Genomic DNA, 12,548 nt, shown 5'->3' with positions numbered 1-12,548 from the left:
CATAGGTCATTATTGCAATACCTGAACTTTTTTTTCGTTTAAAATACAGAATTAGGCTTTTAGGATAAGCCTAACCCTAGATATAGCCCCATATGCTTTTACACTAGACACCTAAATCTGCTTGTGAGCATGCCCTAAAAGCTGCCAATAGTCAGCGAATGAACTAATACTGCGTTCAGCGATTACCGAAGATTTTCTACATATATAAACAGAATATAAAATAAAAACACTAACTCCCCCACTAAAACAAGCACACATAGGTCTTTACTGAATAGAGATTATATTTATGTTTATTTTTTCATTTATTTTTTTAATTTTTATCCTTTACAATTTACTCGTTAAAAGGCCAGGCCCCACCAGCAGGCCCAAAGTTTTCTTTCACAGTTCTATAACCTAAGAATAGCTCAGCCAGTTTGCACTGAAGTCCCTGTAGTTACTGAATAATAAGCCTTAGCATGTAATAAGCCTGGAGGTAAACAAACCTAGTGTGCTGCAGCCCCCTCAGCACCTCCACTTCCCACTTTTTTTTATTACAGTTTAAAAAACAGTGTTAATTTTGCCTCATGTCTCAATCAATGATCTAATTTAATTGAATATTATCTAACAATGCAATGCAAACCTTAGGGGCCCTTCTCTTAAAAACAGGGTTTGATGACAGCAACGTTTAAATTAGCATATCTCATCGCTACTTGGTGAACAAAGATAACATTAGTATCATCACCAGAATGCAAATCACTACAGAAATCACTCTTCTCTTTACAGTAATGTATAAAACTCTGAATGTCACAATTACACTCTCCGTGACTTAAAACAGCTAATTATGTTTTATCTATCATAGGAAGTACGTCTCAGGTCACATGCTTGGCCTGACATCCTGGTTTAAACAGGGCATAATTGACCCTCTTCTCTTGAGCTTATCTGAGGAATTTCTAATATGTTCTTCAATGACCTCCATACGCAGTACAGCTGGTCCAAGACCAGAACAATCTCTAGTCATTTGACTGCTACTCCACTCTACAGTAAACACAGCTGATCCAGAAACAGTAGCATGCTCTGAAGTCTTCTGTCCACTCTCCAAGAGCTAATAGCTTCAGTCAGATCCCATAAATACGATGACACTTCCTGGCTCACCTCCATACTCCAGTGCTTTATGGTTATTACGCATTTAGGACTTCATAAATGAACACGGTTTGTGTTTTTATTACTGAATCAAATATCTCACAGGTGTAGCCTTTTAGTAAGACCAACTGCATGGTGTGTTACTGAAAAACTGAGAACATACTATGTTACTGTGATAGTTTTAACTCTTAGAAGTTGAATTATTACCAACATCCTTGTAGGAAACTCTTCCCACTCATCGGCCAGCTTGGATATGTCCCTGGGCAATTATTTCCAGTCACACAAAACCACACTCTTATCTCTTTGAATGGGAAGAAACCAATAAATCTGACACTAAAAGAACATTACAGTTTCAAAAATGTATTTGTAATCACTGAGAAATCTGACAAAAATCATATGAATAGTTTTCAGCATTTGGCACAAATACCTCACGAAAATGTGCTTTTAAAAGCATGTTCGCTACTCTGTGTACGCACATCTCCACAACATGGAGAGATTTCCCTGCTTGTGCCTTTACTTACAAGCCAATTGGCTCTTTTTATTGAAGGACAGGACTTTAAACAGATGCCATGTTGAGTGTTACAAGCTTACCATTCATTTTTCAACCAGTGAACTGTCTAGTACTACTTACAACGTCTTCATTTATAATGATTATCACTGCCTCTTTGTTATACTGTTATACTATAATAATGTAATTACATGTTAAAACGAAGAGTTTGATTTCAAAATGCAACATATCCATTTGTAATAATTCTGGATTCAATCTAATAAAGGTGTTATTAAATATAACATAACACTGATATTTCTTGTATGTGTAAAGCTCACTCACAACAACATGTATCATGAAAAAAAGAGAATTCTTGAAAGTGATTTATATTTGCAACAAAACTTTTCAGTTACATAGTTACATAAGGAACCGCATGTACATTTAATTAACATTCTGTATAGACAGCTTCAAGTTTGCTTCCACAACTTTTTTTTTACATTTGTTTTAATGTCAAGAAATGACAAAAATATTAATCTATAATGAATGAAATATACATAAATATTGAATGGAATATAAATAATGAATGAAATATGGAATACATGAAATAATTAATATGTAATAATAAAACATAAAACATAATTTCCTCTTTTAATTAAAACACAAATGTGGTATTGATTTAAGACTCTGAAGTGCCCACATCACTGAAAATTAGTTTTTCCCTTTTTTAAAAAAGTTGAATGGTTCAAAATGTGCTGTTCATCTCCCAATACACGAATCATGTATATTGACACTAAGCTGAGAAAACAGCCTGTTTCAAACCCATTGTTTTTGTCATATCATGAAAATCACTGCATTTATATGTCATCATTTATTCAGCCTACAGCAGTTTAGCCCTGCCCATTCATGCTGAGGTTATAAGGAGTGTTTCAGTCTGGACTGCTTTTATGAGCAAAGAACAATACAGGGCAGCCTATCAGAACAAAGGTAATTTCTGAGAGAGAGAGAGAGAGAGAGAGAGAGAGAGAGAACGAACACAGAAGGTCTTTAGCACTACTCTGGATCAAACACACATCTATCATAATAAGACTAGAGGAGGGTGACAGCCTTGGCGAGTGGGTCAGCACTGGGAGAATAAAAAAAGACACCTTTCAGTATGAAGGTTCCAGTGAGCTGCGTAAGATGTAGATGTTAATTGGGCGACTAAGAAACGTGCACCCACCCACCCACCTTCCTTTCCTGCTCATCAATCAATATTCCAACCTTTTCTATGCTTTAAACCCTTGTCACACAAAGTGAACTGACGAAATCCCACCAAACCCCCATCTGTATTGATGAAACATGCCCTCCATTTGTCCAATACACTTACAACCAACCTATAAATCCATTAAGTTATAAGCTTAACAGTAAACAGAGAGAACGGCTACTGTGATTAAGCATTGCTGGAGCACAAAATAACAGATGACGCAAATGTCTTAGAGGTGACGAGACAGTGATTTACAGTGTATTCCATGTTCGGTCACAAGAATGTAGCCTCCACACACTATATTTATACTATACAACTCAGGGTCAAGTGTTTTCCAAGCCTTTCCATCAGAACATCTCTACATCTGTACTCCTGCGATGGATGGACAGAAAGCATGTGTGTGCGGTATGATAGGTCAGCGACCTACAGTGCCATCCAGTGGATTTCCAGGATGTTCTATGGAAACGTTTTTACGGAACATTTCAAAGAGCGAAGCTGGAATGTTCAAGGTTAGAAATGGAACAATATGGCAAACAGAAAGAGGAACATGCACTGACTAGAGGGCGCCACAGTTGGAACTGATGTTCCATTACACATACTCTTAAAAATAAAGGTGCCAAAAGGGTTCTTTACAGTGACGCCATGGCTCCCTAAACAACCACTCAATGAATGGTTCTTTATACAACCATTCTTTTGTGAGCTATATGTCAACTAAATATTTTTCCTTAAACTGGTCAAGCAAGCCAAGAGCCTTTTAGGGACATATATTTTAAAGAACGGACCATATATTTTTCTAAAATCATTATAAATTAGATATAAAATTGGGCTGCCAAAGGTAACATATTAACAGCACAGTAAATTATTAACACTATACTTTTTTAACGCTGTTGCTGCATTTTTCTTTGTTTAATCCTTAAAAAACTGTCCATAGTGCAGGGTGAAGCCTTTTGCTGTGATGGAATCCATGACTGTAGCCCTCTCATTCAAATACAGCTTTTAAATGGCATTTAGAGAAATACCTTCAGCTCTATGGAGATCTATGGATAAATCAACAAGCAACACACTAACAAAAGAGCCAGCAAAATGGAACACTCCAGTTACCCTCAAGAGCCTACACTGTTACAAAATTCACAAGGACCATTGTGCCATAACTTCTGCACAGGCCACATTTTATGTTTTGTTTGTTTTCCCCAATATGTTAAACTCAGCAAATAAACAGCAATTGTAGAGAAATGTGTTCTCTGTAGAGGATGTGTCAGACACTGTGCAGACACTGTTGCTCTCACTGGATATCAGTGATGAAAATGGGAAACTGTTCAAATTATAGAAATCACATTATTTTCATGTTCAGGTTCATGTGAATCTTATACGATAAATATATTTACTAAATTATTAATAGTAATAAAACATTGTTTGAAGCTTCCATAATGTCCATGATTATAGCTATAATTAAATGCACTGCTTTTTAAATGAAAAATCAGACAAACAGGACAAATTGTGGTTTAATCATTAGATATAACATAAATACAGGAGTTTTGTTTTTGTTTTTCTTCTTCTTCTTGTGTAAACAGGGGTTTGAATACTTATGTCGGCATATGTCTGTTTCTTTAACATATCTGAAAGCAAATGTCCAAATGTCCAAAAACATGCACAAATATAATTTGTAATCCAGAGACTACTGTTAACTTTCAAGTGGGCTGAATACTTTCACAAGGCAAAAGATTCATACACAAACCACAAGGAAGGGCAGTGTGGACTGCTGCCCCATTCTGTATTATTATACATACTAAAATCGTTATACAATGAATATACTGTGGTACCATTTCCATTTTCTGATGGCCCAGGTGGTCTCTAACAATTCTTTGCTGAAGCAGAATTAAAGCCTTCAGCAAATGTTTGCGTTTCTTTAATGGGGAGCGGTTTGGGACAGAAAAGCAGGAAAACAGTAGCATCTGTCTTTGTGTGCAAGACAGAAAATAAATGAGAGGTAGACATAGAAAGAGAGAGGAAGAGGGAGACAGAGAGTGAGAGAGAGAGAGAGAGAGAGGGACAGGGAGACAGAGAGAGAGAGAGAGAGAGAGAGAGAGAGAGACAGAAAAAGAGAGCGTAAGAGAGACAGAGAGTAAGCTTAGGTCAAAGGGATGGAGGCCAGCAGTGCAGTATGCCATCAGATTAAGCAGTGTTTAAACCCGGCACGCTAGTTACTGCACGCTGTTATCTAATTTTCTAATGGACTAAATCCGTTCATCATAGCTGTGAACACATTCGGCGTGCAGGAATAATCACACCATGTTCAGGGATGCGGAAGCAAGAGGGTGGCACAAATCCTACACGCACATTTACAGACAAAGGCCCAGACACACTTGCAGGGGCTGACTTTGGTAATCTTCCACAGGCTAGTTCTAACATGGTCACAGTCACGCACGCTCCCTCTCTCTATCTGTCGCTTTTTATGTGCAAGAGTGTTTGTGTGTGTGTGTGTGTCTAACAGGTTTGCAATTTTCTCCCGGTGGCAGCGAGTCTGCATCCGCTCCGGCACTTGCCCTGGACCATGTTAGCGGAGCTGTCACAGGCCGCAGCAAAGCAGCCAGCATCAGGCCCTGGCGGCTCCCCAGAAAAGCTCTGGCATATGGGGCCACATCTGCACTCGTGCACCCGCAGGTGAGAGAGCAGCCGAGCGAGAGGAGCAGAGGGACTTCCCCAAGCATTGACAACTGAGGGGCACTAGCTGCCCTTTATTTTACTCAACACTTTTGTTAAAGAGACAGTTCGGCAAAAAAAAATGAAATATACTCAATTCCCCCTCTAAATATAGTTGATCAGCTCAGACGTGTTTGGTGTCGTAAGCTTGCTCCTTTTGTTCTGTGCTGCAGCTATGAAGCTAATGTAGCTAATAAGTGATGGAAGCTTATGCCCAAATAATTAGCATAATTGTCCTGTAAGCTGCTTAAATAATTCCTCAAGTCATTATGAGTTGTTTAAAAATCTCAAATCGTGTCTTTATGTCGTTTCTGACTGTGTTTGACTGTTTTCAATGGAAAAAGTACATTGCATGGCTATGAATAGTATCATCACCTTGAATTCTGGATTTTGTCTGCACCTTATCTATTTTTATAGACAGCAGAATGGCATAATAAAGTCTCAATAATCATATTAGTGTGAGATTACTTAATAACTGAACATGATTTGAGGCAGAGCCAGAATTTCATTAAGGCCTAGAGACATCAAGAGAGGATGACAACAACCAACTAGCCTACCTCATTATACAGCATTATAGCTAAATCATAAGAAAATTACGCATTCATTTTTCAGAGAGAAAAATGTTTTTGAATATTAAACTCAACAAATGATTGCTGTACTCATTTAACAATCTAGTTAGGCTTCAATAACAACTGACAACATATAATGGCAGGTAAAGGCTAATTAATTAGTCCTACCATTTACAACACTAGGTGCAGATGTCTAAGACAAATGGTTGAAGATTGCAATGTTCTCGTCACTTTTCCACAGACTGAACTTGGTTTCTTTCACCACAGTCAATTACAACTATTTGCTAGCTTGGTAAGCACCAACGGTTCTCACACCAGTCCTCAAAACCCCCTAGACGATCCCTATCCTTAGGGCTGGAGCAAAGATGTGGATCATTTGGGGGGACCTGAGGATCAGTTTGAGAACTACTGGTCTACAGAAACTAACACAGCTCAGCTTAGTTCTCAAAATGAGAAGAAACAGTAGAGCAACATAATGCTGTGTTTACATGTTGTTGTTCAAAACACAAACATCATTTCATGCCTTTTTGCATGATGGAAGTTATGCAAAAGTCGTAAGGCTAGGCCCTCCCAGGCCCCGCTGCAGCTATGCCATTACTTGTTGGCAACATCAACATATTAGCTCCAGTGCTGTAACTAAATAAGACATCAAAGATGTCTTGGTTGATCCATTACTTTTGTGGTAAGAAAAAAACTGTGATTTTTTTTTGATGAACTATGGCTTTAAAGGAAGGACAGAGCTGATGGGCGAAAGAGAAAGCTCCCCAGTGCACACTGAGCAAATGTTTGCCCACATCAACAGAGTCAGTTTGTGCACCAGTGCTGGTGTTTGTGTGTGAGTGTGTGTTTGAGTAAGAAGTACAGATAATTAAGACCGTATACCTTACTCAAAAACAGATGATGAGCTGCTACCTTGCAGAAGTTGATGAGCTGTCTTTGTAGATGCTATTTCTTAGACTAATGACAGAATGCAGTCTGGAGAGGCCCAGGTCAGTGTTAGCTTATTGACTATCTAATCCCATCCTGACTGCAGACTCATCCTGCACGTAATTCCGTCGCTCTGTATCGATTGCCCCATGCTTACAGTCTGCATAGCGCAGAATTGCTTCCTTAAAGAAATAAATTAGGCAGTTAATATCTAATATCACAGAGCCTCTGGCTAAACCCATTTATGTCTGAGAGCATAAACTGAATGGCAAAAGCATGTTTATGATTCTGCAGGATGAAAGAAAAGAAAGTAAAGATGCAACACTGGTAAAAAAAAAAAATAGGTTCCTAAATAGTTCTTGGTTTATAGAAAATGGCTTTCATTATTATAGAACCTTTACATTAAGTAAAAGGTTAATTAAACTTTTTAAAAGTTCTTCACACTTGCACATTTCATTTACAAAAATGGCTCATTCAAAGAATCATCTATTGAAAGGTTCTTCAATGAACCAGAATTGATGGTACATTCGAAGTTCCATTGGTTAACAATGTACTCTTAAAAACAGAACTGCCTAAAAGGATTCTTTGGAGAGATGCTACAGAAGAATCATTCAGCATATGGTTCTTTAAATGACTCTAGAATTTTCCACTTCATATCTGTCTGTCACATCTGTAGTGCACAATTACACTCTTAAAAATAAAAAAATAAAGGTGCCAAAAGAGTTTTGGTGTCACAGATGAACCAAGATCTGTACTTCTTACTTAATTCTTCCTAAAGAATCTTTCAATTGATAGATCTTTGGAGAACCAATTTAAAAACGACATGTGTAAGTATGAAGAATGTTTAAAGAACCCTTAAATTCATGTAGAACTTGGTGGCTGTTGGCAATCTTTTTTTATAATTTTACATTTTTTACCACAAAAAAATGGTTACAATATAGACAATTAAACAAACCTAATTTCAAATGTAACAAATATTTGATTACTTGCAAAAGTAACAAGTCAACAACGTCACTGATTGTTCTGGCAAAATGCTAGCTAGTCATCCACTCATCCATCATGGATAAATAATTAAACGAGTGTTTTCTAAATGAAATATCCTGAGGCTGGACTATCTACAAGTGAAACAGCCACCCTATCTCTGACTGAGTAAACCAAGAAAAACAATCATGAACCAAAACAAAGAAAATAGTGAGCAGCATCCGCTGGGCTTAACATGCATGAAAACTACCACTCTATGCTGTTTCAAATGAAGCCTTGAAACTCAACAATTTACACCATCACCTGTAGACTAAATATAGTGAATATGTATCTAAACCTGTCTTGAGCACACTTGCAGCTTTCCTCTCTTCAGCCTGATACCCTGCACTTGGTAGCTGTCAAACATAACAGCTATCTTATCAGATTAATCAGAAAAAACTTCACAGAAGCTTTTGTGGTCATTTATGTGGTCTGCAAGTTGCAAAAGGCTGGGAACCCCTGCTTTAGAAGGCTCTTCACAAACTTCTTTTTCAAACCATAAGTGGTTCTTCTACGGCGTCACCCAAAGAACATTTTGTGACACCACAGATGCAGCACATAGAGCTTAAGTTGAAAAACTCTGAATTATTAGTGAATACACATGGCAAAGCAATGCACAACACTCCTGTTATCTGATGGTATACTATTCTTCTTCTTCTTGGTTCATTTCTTTCTTTGTCTGCTAACTCACCCCACAGTTTTCGAGATATCGACACCACTCCTACTCTGGAATGCTCAGTCTGATCAGGACATTCCTGAGTGGTGTGCTTTAATGGGTGTTTGTGTACAGCATTTTTATCAGATGTACAGTTTTGTACAGTCACCATTAAAAGACAATTTATTTCCATAGGAATTAATGGGGTGCAAAAATGTGTGCACCCAACTTGTGTCATGTTGATCCAAGTCCATTAGTAACACCCTATTAACCATACAGGGAACCATAGCAACCACCAAGCAACACCCTAGCAACCACCTGGGATACCGTAGCGACTGCCGAGCAACCAACCAGCAAAATCCTAGCAACCACCTGGGATGCCATAGCAACCACTTATCAACAACTTTGCAACCAATTAAAATACCATAGCATCCGTTCAGCAACACCCTAGCAACCGCTTACAATTCAGCAACACCCTAGCAACTGCCTAGGAACAAGCTTAAGCTGTGCAATCACTCCGCATTTTACTCAAAAAATGCACTTTTTTTTTAGATCTTTTAAAGACCTATCCATCGAATGGTACAATAGGCAACCAAAGATGGTTCTTCTATGACACTGTGCAAAGAACCTTTTTGGTACCTTTATTTGTTGGGTTTCAAAACCGACAATGTTTAAGGTGAGTGTGAAACAGCAGGGCCACTTAAGGGAACTTACAAGGGAACAAAAAAGTGGTTCTTCGATGGTATCGCTCGAAAGAACCTCATTTGGTTACATATCACTCCAACAAGAATAGCTTTGCAAAGAACAATTCATTGAAAGGTTCTTTAAGGGTCTAAAGGTGGTTCTTCTGTGATATCGATCCAAAGAACGCTTTTTTTGACGCCTTTATTTTTAAAAGAGTACCAGTGTGAGATGGAGAAGTGTCTATCTTCAGCATCTCCTTTTATTGTCAACAAGCATATGCACACATGATCCCACACACACATAGGAAGCTCCAAAACCAAACAGGCAGTGACAAGCTTAAGAAAGGTATTTTGAAGGCCCCCATTCATTCTCAGCAGCAAGTCGTTCCCAGTGGGTAAAATCAGCCCTGACAGACACTGAGTGTGCTTCCTCCTGAGCTGTACTGACAAGCTTTAATGCCTCCAACAAGCGGCCCATTAATATTCATGAAAGAGACCCAACCGAGAGTCAGGACTTCGAATATACAGTACACTTCCCCTGCTCCGTTTATGGAGCCAAATGAGAAGAGGCACGTTATGAGAGTCAAACGTTTTGCTTGATGAAGCTCCAGGAATAAAGCGCTACGATAAATGAGAGTTTGATAATGGCAGCGTGTGGAACTTCCACTTTGCATTCACAGGGTCTAATATTCACAACATGTTTGAACGTGTAGTTCTGGGAGTGGCCCTGCTGTTTCAGCTTTCGCTTTAACCATCATCAGTTTTGGTTTAATACGCTGAAGAAATGTGATATGAGAATTCCTGCTTACACATGAAGGAATGAGATTATGAAGTCAAGCCAGAAGAGACGCAATGAAGTACTGTGAGCTCTACGTCAGAGCTGCAGCAGGCTGGGCTTTCTGTATGCATGCGTGTGCGTCTGTTGTCAAATATTGGATTGTGGAAATTACACCTGAGTGATGAAAGCCTGGATTAACATGGGATTTCAGGCTGACCTTATAACCTTAATTGCCGGATGGAACCAGCAAAGAATTCAATAACCAAAATATAGCAGGACCAGACACACACACAGGGACACACAAGTGATTCAGGCCCACGATAAAACAGGATAAGGTTTTCCTTTGGTTTCATCTTTCCAAATGAGATTTAAAAGCATGTTTAAATGGGGTCGGTGAGGTTTTTGCTGGGGAATATAATTTAATAGCAGGACACGGAGATGAACGCTGTGACTCGGCTCCGCTAATTCCCCTTTAACCCATTCACCAGAACATAGAAAAAACGGGTTAATCCAGGATCCATTCCCAAGGAGAATAACACCATCAGCCCACCTATATACCACTCAGCGCTGCCTTATAACCACCATCCACCATTTATATTCATACAATCACCACATCACCTCCATTTCCATTCATTTTCCTCTCTCTCTCTCACACTCTCGTTTTTTTGTCTCCTCTCTCTCTTACATTGTCCCTTTTTTCTCTTTATGTCTCTTTCTCTATCACTTTTTTCTTTCCCCCTCTCTCATTCTCCCTTTCTCTCATAAGCTCTCTCCCTCCTTCCCTCACTCTCTCCCTTTCCCTCATCCCCCTCTCTCTCATTCTCCCCCCTGATTATCCCTTTTTCTGTCCTCTGTCTAGTGTGTGTGTGTGTGTGTATATATATATATATATATATATATATATATATAAAAAGATAGATAGATTGATAGATATCGCTATGTCTCTTCTTTCTCGTCCCCAACCCCCACCTCCCCCCCTCTCTCATTGTCCCTTTCTATCTCTCCTCACCATAAATGATGCACCTTTATGGACTCGTTCCAACGACAACCTTCAAAATGTCACCACACTCACACACACGTGCGCGCGCACACACTGGCACGCAGCAAACCTGCAACTTTAAACCCTTTCATTTCATTAACTGACCCGAGGAAAGCTCATCCGTTTCTCCAGCCTCGAGCGCCGTTTGCAGTAACAAGTGGCAGCAGCAGTCTGCGCTCTGTCCGAGGACATCGTGCTGGTGCCTCCGGTCAGCTTTAGGCTACACACACACAAACACACACACACACCTAGGGGTGACCATGAGCAACACCGCTTTCTTTCAACCCCACGGAGCCTACCTCACTGCAGATGCCCTGTTTAACGAAGCACTGTGAGTCCGCTAATCAGACGCGCGCGTAATTGGCGCGGCGTAATTAATGACGGTGGCGCGCGGGAGGAAAAAAAGAAGTGTCCGATTTCGCACCGGGGAAAACAGAGACGCGAAAATAGAGATACTGAAGCGGCTGCAATCACAATCACCCAGTCTGATGTTAAGGACAGGACGCAGAAGTGAAGGAGCAGACAATCCAACACATCTCCAAACAGCGCCTCGAACCACAGAGCCCAGCTGATCACTGTGTTATAAACATGACTAATGGAACTAAGAAAAAAGAAGTGGTCCCTTTGCCCGCTGCCAGCCCCCTGATTAGAGCAGTGATCTGTTAACGAGCCTGCTGATCACACCGCCTCCACGTGCCCTTCTTCTTTACGTGACTTTCTCCACATTGAGCGCGAGGAGCGCATGAAATACACTAACGTACGATATGAAAGACCAGAAAACAGAATCATATTGTAGAAATCTGCGATAAAAGAGGTGAAAAAGAGAAGAACACACATCTCTCAAACTCTTCTGTCCGGACAGTCTCGCGCGCTGATGCTGAACTGAGTGCTGGATATAAAACGAACTAAATGAACTCACCCATTAGGACCGCTGCTCTCGCGCACCCCAGAAGCCCTCCTCACATCGTCTTCACCTTCGCGTCCTCCGTCTTTCTGTCCGTCAGTCCTTTTTTTCCTCCCTCTCGGATTCCTCCACAGCGGCGGCTCTGAAAGCGTCCTGTCCGCGAGACTCTCAACGAGCGCAGCGCAGCCGAGAGCGCGCGACGTCACTCTCCCCGTGAGCCAGCGGCGGCGTGCTGATCGCTTTTGTGGCGCGCGGCCAAGGGCGGTGAGTTGTTGGTGGTGCTGGAAGGGGAGGAGGAGGGGGGAGGGTCGGGTAAGCGGAGTCTGTCAACAGTCTCTCAGTACCGCATTGATACACACACCACGTTGGAGCTCGCGCAATAAATCACGCAGCCCATTAGCCCGTTATGGCCCGCGTGCTAGTT

The 12,548-nt window shown here is 40.3% G+C and overlaps 1 protein-coding gene across 1 annotated transcript in view; it reads right to left on the bottom strand.

Annotated features, from left to right (window-relative positions):
• htr2cl1 (5-hydroxytryptamine (serotonin) receptor 2C, G protein-coupled-like 1) overlaps positions 1 to 12,290 on the bottom strand; it is a 145,421-nt gene extending 133,131 nt beyond the window's left edge. The window contains exon 1 of the mRNA XM_036597569.1: positions 12,140 to 12,290. The gene's annotated coding sequence lies outside the window, so the exon portion shown is untranslated. The remainder of the gene's footprint in view (positions 1 to 12,139) is intronic.
• Positions 12,291 to 12,548: the final 258 nt, after the last annotated feature.

This window comes from Colossoma macropomum, unplaced genomic scaffold, assembly GCF_904425465.1.
Source record: "Colossoma macropomum unplaced genomic scaffold, Colossoma_macropomum, whole genome shotgun sequence".
NCBI lineage: Eukaryota > Metazoa > Chordata > Actinopteri > Characiformes > Serrasalmidae > Colossoma > Colossoma macropomum.
Note: the sequence above shows the minus strand (reverse complement) of the source record. Positions and strands in the feature narration are given on the sequence as shown.